Source organism: Bos grunniens, chromosome 17 (assembly GCF_055505025.1).
Source record: "Bos grunniens cultivar Pamir isolate PY7600 chromosome 17, Bosgru_T2T1.0, whole genome shotgun sequence".
NCBI classification, from domain to species: Eukaryota; Metazoa; Chordata; class Mammalia; order Artiodactyla; family Bovidae; genus Bos; species Bos grunniens.
In genome coordinates, this window is record NC_141181.1 from 44,192,459 (window position 1) to 44,200,286 (window position 7,828).

Below are 7,828 nucleotides of genomic sequence, written 5' to 3' on the forward strand. Positions count from 1 at the left end.
AAGAGTCGGACACGGCTGAATGACTTCACTTTCACTTTTTACTTTCATGCATTGGAGAAGGAAATGGCAACCCACTTCAGTGTTCTTGCCTGGAGAATCCCAGGGACAGGGGAGCCTTGTGGGCTGCCGTCTAAGGGGTTGCACAGAGTCGGACACGACTGAAGCGACTTAGCAGCAGCAGCAGCAGCAACAAACACATGAAAAGATGCTCAACATCGCTCATTATTAGATAAATGCAAATCAAAACCACAATGAGATATCACCTCACACCAGTCAGAATGGCCCTCATCAAAAATTCTACAAACAATAAATGCTGGAGAGGGTGTGGAGAAAGGGGAACGCTCTTGCACTGTTGGTGGGAATGTAATTTGATACAGCCACTATGGAAGACGGTATGGAGATTCCTTAAAAAACTAAGAATAAAACCACCATATGACCCAGCATCCCACTCCTAGGCATATACCCCGAGGAAACCAAAATTGAAAAAAACACGTGTATCCCATTGTTCACTGCAGCACTGTTTACAATAGCTAGAACACAGAAGCAACCTAGATGTCTATCAACAGATGAATGAATAAAGAAGTTGTGGTACATATACACAATGGAATATTACTCAGACATAAAAAGGAACGCATTTGAGTCAGTTTTAATGAGGTGGATGAACCGAGAACCTATTATACAGAGTGAAGTGAGTCAGAAACAGAAAGATAAATATGATATTCTAACACATATATATGGAATCTAGAAAAGTGGTACTGAAGAATTTATTTGCAGGGCAACAGTGGATAAACAGACATAGAGAATAGACTTAGGGACAGGGGGAGAGGGGAGAAGAGAGTGAGATGTATGGAAAGAGTTACAAGGAAACTTTATATGTCAAATAAATAGCCAACGGGAATTTGCTGTATGGCTCAGGAAACTCAAACAGGGGCTCTGTATCAACCTAGAAGGGTGGCATGGGGTGGGAGATGCGAGGAAGTTTCAAAAGGGAGGGAATATATGTATACCTATGGGTGATTTATGTTGAGGTTTAACAAAAAACAGCAAAATTCTGTAAAGCAATTATCCTGCAATAAAAGATAAATTAATTTAAAAAAAAGATCTCATCTCTGGCAACCTCACTCAACATAGAATTCTTGACAGCTGTCATATCTTCACACCGTACACTGAACTTTGACCTTCTTCCTAGATATTCTAGGAGAGTCTGGATTTCAAATGTTCTGCCCGGTCACCATATCTGATAAGTAGTTCAAATGCTCAGCTGAGTTTGAAAACTATGAATTTGCAACAAACCATTTTGTAGAGCTGTGGAATTTAGTCTAATGTTGCTCTGTTCAGAGGACACAAATTCTATATTTGACCATGGAGTCTATGTATTTTGGGATATAATGTGAAATCAATTGATTCATGATCAGAAAAACACAGTGTGAAACCTAAGTGCTAAAGAATCTAGCACCCAGAAACCAATTATTCATAGTTAAAATGAAATCAAATGTCAGTGACATCTAGTAAATTTTTCATTAGCTTTCTGTTCAATAAGAAAGGTCGTATGAAAATGACATTTGCTGTGATACTGAGTTTATCCAGATTAAAACAGCTTCTCATAGTCTTTTGTTTTCCCTTTATTTTCTTCTTCATTCTTAATGCTGCAAAATACCAAGATGGGGAAAAACTTATATTACATTCTGTAAGTTCAATTAATGTCAAAAGTTAAAAATTACATGAAGACCGAAAATCCTGACATTTTCTAGCAATGCATGACTATTTAGTTCAAAAAAGAACCATAGCAGGAAAAAAAAAAAAAAATAGTAATGCCCTGCCCCAAGTCCCTATTGTAGATAAGAAATTTGGGCCAAAAAAATGGTTTTTCATTGTCCAGAATCAAGACAGAACATAGTGTGATGGTTAATTTTAAGGGCCACCTTGACTGGGCTAAGGGGTGCCCAGAGAGCTGGTGAAACATTGTTCCTGGGTGTGGCTATGAGGGGTTTCCAGACAAGATTAGCGTTCCAAAAGTAGATTAAGAAGATGGCTCTTACCCTTGCATGCAGGCACCATCCAATACACTGAGGGCTTGAATAGAGGGAAGATGTGGGGGAAGGACAGACAGATCCTATCTCTGCTTGAGCTCAGATATTCACATTTTCCTGCCCTTGAATGTGGATTCCCTATTTTCATGCCTTTGCACTTGAACTGAACAGCTTTCCGGGTCCTCCAGCTTGGAAACTGCAGATCTTGGGACTTTGTTGCCTCCATAATCTTGTGATCAAATTTCTATCACAAATCTGTTGTATAAATATCTCTGTATAGCCTTTTAATTCTGCTTCTCTGGACCTGACTGGCACATATCATAAACCAGATTTTCTATTTTTGTTGTTTGCATGTTACCTATTTATAACTACAGACAAACAATATTTTAGCATACTCATTTTTCATCTGTGCCATTTCAAAGCCTATAAGTGAACTTCATCACATATTTAAGTTAAGAATGGTGATAAACCAAGACTTCCTGCTTTTTAAAGTGTTATCAGAAGGTGTGGCATGCAGCTCTGATGATCACACGTGCTCCCGGTGGACTTACCTTATCCTGAAGGATGCCAGGAAACTCAAGCCCTCCACATTTCTTCTCACATTCCATTCACAAATTCCATTCCATTAATATAAATGAAAGAAAATAAATGTAATTTTTAAATGAATGTAGATGTGCTTAGTGGCAAGCAGAAGTGTGTGTACATGTGTATGTGTTGTGTGTTATGTGTTTGCCATTCCTACCTAATGAGAGCTGGATAGTCAAACCAGCTGTCTGTGGCATTAACTTCTATTTTTTTCTGAATTAATTTTATAAGATTTTTTATGTGGACCACTTTTAACGTCTTTTTTTTTTTTTTTTTGGCTGTGATGTGTCTTTATCACAGCACTAAAACTTTCTCTAGTTGCCAAGAGTGGGGGCTACTCTTCACTGTCGTGTGAGGCTGCTCATTGCAGTGGCTTCTCTTGACACAAAGCACAGGCTCTAGGGCACAGGGGCTTCAGTAGTTGCAGGGCATGGGCTCAGTAGTTGCTCTGAGGCATGTGGAATCTTCCTGGACCAGGATAAAACGGGTGTCCCTTACTGTAAGGCGGATTCTTAACCACTGCACCACCAGGCAAGTTCCACATTTAAAGTCTTTACTGAATTTGTTACAATATTGCTCCAGTTTTATGTTTGGGTTTTTTGGCCCCAAGTTGTATAGGATCTTAGCTCCCTGACCCAAGGATCTAACCTGAGGCCCCTGCATCAGAAGGGGAAGTCTTAACCACTGGACCACCAGAGAAGTCTCTATGCCATTTATTTCCACAGATTTAAAAAAAAAAAAAAAAACACTCAATTTAATATTAGAGAAAGTAGCATTATTTTTTAGAGTGAGACAGAACTCTCAAAGTTCTCAACAGCATTGTTTTCTCCATGATTCCTTGTATGAGGCAATCAAATCATCATTAAAGAAATGTCTCCGAGGAGGAAACCAGATCAAAGAGGTCAAATAATTCGCCTTGAATGACACAACTCAGAGGCAGAGTACTGGACCAAAGATCAGAAAACCCGACACTCAGTCTTCCCCCATCTTCCACTCGAGAGTTTTGTGTTTTGGAAGAAACAGTGTTTGACCTCATGTGAATCATCATCCAAGTGCTTAAAACCTGAAAGAAGATAAGAGCTAACAAAATGTAAATAAATCATAGCCCAGAAATATAACCACAAGTTTGTCAAACCATCAAATAGTTGGCAGCTTTTTCTTTCCTTTTAGGGATTTTCTTGCTGGAGTTCACTTTCAGGTTAAGAGTAAAGCTTCCGAAGAGGTTACACTCATACAGCTTTGTTCCCACCCAGAACTACTGCCAGTAGAATCTTCCAGAAATGCCTGTGAAGTACAATTCTGGTTGGGAATAGAACAGGCACAATGTCTAAGGAATAACAACTGGCTTTCCTAAAGCAGGACTAAAGCCCTGAAGTAAACCTGAGCCCAGCTCCACCAAAAGATAACCAGAACTAGTCATGCCCCCCACCACCATCTTGTCCTGAAAGCCAAATGCAATTCCTGGCATGATCATGTTAAGTGGATGCTCTACTTGACTGTGCCAAGCCTGGACTGCTCTTCTCAAAAAAATGATCCCAATTTTCCATATGTCATGATCACGACATCAAGCCTTATGAGGAAGATGAGTCCATTTGAAGATCCTCTTGAGTGTTCAGATCTATATCCAACCAGCCTGGATGTATGAGTTATTTAATTCTGTAGTAATGCTGCATAACATGGGACCAGAAAGCCTCACCAGCATGAGTTGTAACAAATATTTACTTCAGGTCATGTATATACAAGTTGCCTGGGTGCTGCTAGAGATCCCAACTCGATTCAACAAACCTTGTTCAGATGTCCATGGTCAGCAGCAGGTTTTCACATCTCAGCAGCAGGTTTTCACATTCTTTCCCATACAGGCTCTGGGACATCTGGCCAGTGTGCCTCCTCCAGCAGGCTCATCTGAGGATATTTTCTTGGCAGAGATAGAGGAAAGAGAAGAGTGAGGGAGAGAGGAGGGGATGGAGAGAGGAGGAGATGGAGACAGAGCTTGAAGTTTAGCCTCAAAACTGGCACATGCGCATTTCTACCACATGCCCTTGGCCAAAGCAAGTCATAAACTCACGCCAGTTTCAGAGTATTAAAAATAGATTCTACTTCATGATTGAAAAAGCAGAAAAATCATATTGCAAAGAGTATAAATGTGGCAGAGAGTGGGGGTGGAGTGGGAGGAAGGGTATTTTCAAAATCAGTAGAGCCCACCTGGGACTTGCAGCCCAGCATGTAATGCTCACTCCTCCTGAACGGTGAGTCACTGGACCCAAGCTGGGTTTTGGGGCAATTCCCAGTGGACTGAGAGCTGTGATACCCTCTCTAATTCCTCTTCATCCTCCATGGTACCCACCACACTCTCTCATCTTTGGCCTTTCTCCCTGACCTCCTTCATCCAAAGATGTTTCCCTTATAAAGGGGCAAAATTAACACACCCCAAAATAGAAAGGCAAGGCACTGTGAGAATCAGGCTCTATCAGAACAGATGCCTGGCAATCAAAACAGACACTGAAGGTGAACAGCCCACCCTACCCCACGTCTGCTCATCAGCCGCCATCTTCCCCGAGGGAAGCTGGTTAAACCTTTTGTCCTAGATCCAGGCTCTCCAGGACTCCGAAATATTTGAGGCATCATTTCTTTCAAGTCTCTTTGCCATACTCTAAATAGTCCATTGATAATGTGAAATTCAGAACAATATCATGTATGAGCGTGTGACTATTTTTCTGAAGAAAAGTTCTATAATTTCTGTATCCTTTAAAAAGGAGTCCATCGCTCAGAAAGGTTAAGAAGCACTGCTTATTTGGGTTAAGCTGATAAAAAAAAAAAAAAGCATCCTACTAAATTCTAGGAGGCAGAGTAAACTTCACTCAGAGTAAACAGAGCCCTTGCAAGTTCTTTAACAGTTTACAGAATTGATGTAGCTGAGGGGCATTTCAGAACCAAGGGGAGCAGGTAAATTTGTGGGACTGACCCTGACATTCTTGGAGCACTGCCTTTCCACTACTTTCCCTAGTGAGAGGCAGATCCATTGTTAACCTAAAAAATATGCCCTCCTGTTAATGCTTCACAATGAGTTAAATTTAATAGACATTTGGTGATATATAAATGCAAATCTCTTCCCCACACCAGTGCTTTATTATCCATTGAAAATGAATTTGTCAAGTTGGTCCTGAGAGATTTGTACTGGAGCAGGGTGACCAGAGCAATGGGCACTGAAGACCATCACAGAGAAGTAAAAGGACGCAAAAGGGCCCGAACCCTCTAATTGTATAACTATTGTCATTTCTGTTTCATAGAGAATCTGAACAGTGATTAAGATCATACTGATTTCAATCATGTGCAAGCATCAGTCCTTCTGTGTCTTTTATTAATCATATCTTGACAAAGGAAAACCTTGAAATTCTTTAAAGAATTTCATTTACTTCTTTTTAAAATATTTTTATTTTTATTTTATTGAATTATAGTTGATTTGCAGTATTGTGCCAATCACTGCTGTACAACAGAATGACTCAATTATATATGTGTGGTGGTTTAGTCACTAAGTCATATCCGACTCTTGCAACCCCATGGACTGTAGCCTGCCAGGCTCCTCTGTCCATGGGATTTTCCATGCAAGAATACTGGAGTGGATTGCCATTTCTTTCTCCGGGGGATCTTCTCAATGCAGGAATCGAATCCGGGTCTCCTGCATTGCAGGCAGATTCTTTACCTAGAACCCCAGGGAACCCCAGTTATATACATACATACATACATTCTTTTTTAAATATTCTTTTCCACTATGGTTTATCTCAGGAAATTGGATATAGTTTCTTGTGCCAAACAGTAGGATTTGCTGTTTATCCATTCTCTGTACAATAGTTCGCAACTGCCAATCCCAATCTCCTAAAACAGCCCTCTCCCTCCCTCCTCTCCCCCATTTAGCTTGCTTCCATGTCCTGGAAGCAACCTGGAAGCATTCCTGTTTCAATGAACATGGGGGTGTATGTATCTTTTCAAATTATGGTTTTCTTGGGATTATATACCCAGGAGTGGGATTGAAGGATCTCATGGTAGCTCTATTTTTAATTTCTTAAGGAACCTCCATACTGTTCTCCATAGTGGCTGCTCCGACTTATATTCCCACCAACAGCATAGGAGGCTTCCCTTTTTTCCACAACCTCTCCAGCAATTGTTATTTATAGACTTTTTATGTTATTCAGTCTGACCGGTGTGAGGTGGTACCTCATTGTAGTTTTGATTTGCATTTCTATAGTAGTTAGTGATGCTGAGCATCTTTTCATGTGCTTGTTGGCTATCTGTAGGTCTTCTTTAGAGAAATGTTTATTAAGGTCTTCTGTACATTTTCCCATGGGGTTGGTTTTTTGGTTGTTTGAGTTGTATGAGCTGTTTTTACGTTTTGGAGATTAACTCTTAGTTCGTTGCATCGTTTGCAAATATTTTCTCCCATTCTGTAAGCTGTCTTTTCATTTTTATGGTTTCCTTTCTTGTGCAAAAGTTTGTAAGTTTGATTAGGTCTCATTTGTTTATTTTTGTTTTTATTTCTCTTGCCTTGGGAGACTGATCTAAGAAAACATCGCTATGATTTATGTCAGAGAATGTTTTGCCTATGCTTTCTTCTAGGAGCTTTATGGTGTCTTGTCTTATATTTAAGTCTTTAAGCCATTCTGTGTTTATTTTTGTTCAGGTTTTGAGGGCATGTAAAGAGCTTCCTTTACTTCTTAGTCAAGGACAGAACCTTTCTTCTGGGAAACTAGACAGGGCAAGTGTGTACAGGTTGAGATCAGAGCATATACAATGCTGCCTGGTCTTGGTTTTGGAATATGGACAGAAAATATAGCAAGGGAAGAAGGAATTTATTTTGGTGATGAAAAATATTAGAATAGTGTTATCTTAAAAATTAGTCTTAGAACTTACAGAGTTATAATTAAGTAGCTTTTACAGAATGTCACTTGTCACCAGTGTGTCTAATTTTATCTTTAATTTATATTTCAAAACTCAGAAAGAAGTGAATTTTAGCATATTTAAAACTTTTTTGTAGATACCTCACTGGGAAGGCAAATACTGAGTCCGCCTTTTCTGGACTTCAACCTAACAATAATAAAAACCCTGGTAGGCAGCTCTTCTCTCTTCCTTATTCCACTAAAAGGTATCAGAAATCCGTGGTCATTTCTATTTCCCAAGTAGAGTCACATCAATAAATATCCTCTATCATCAATGAACAG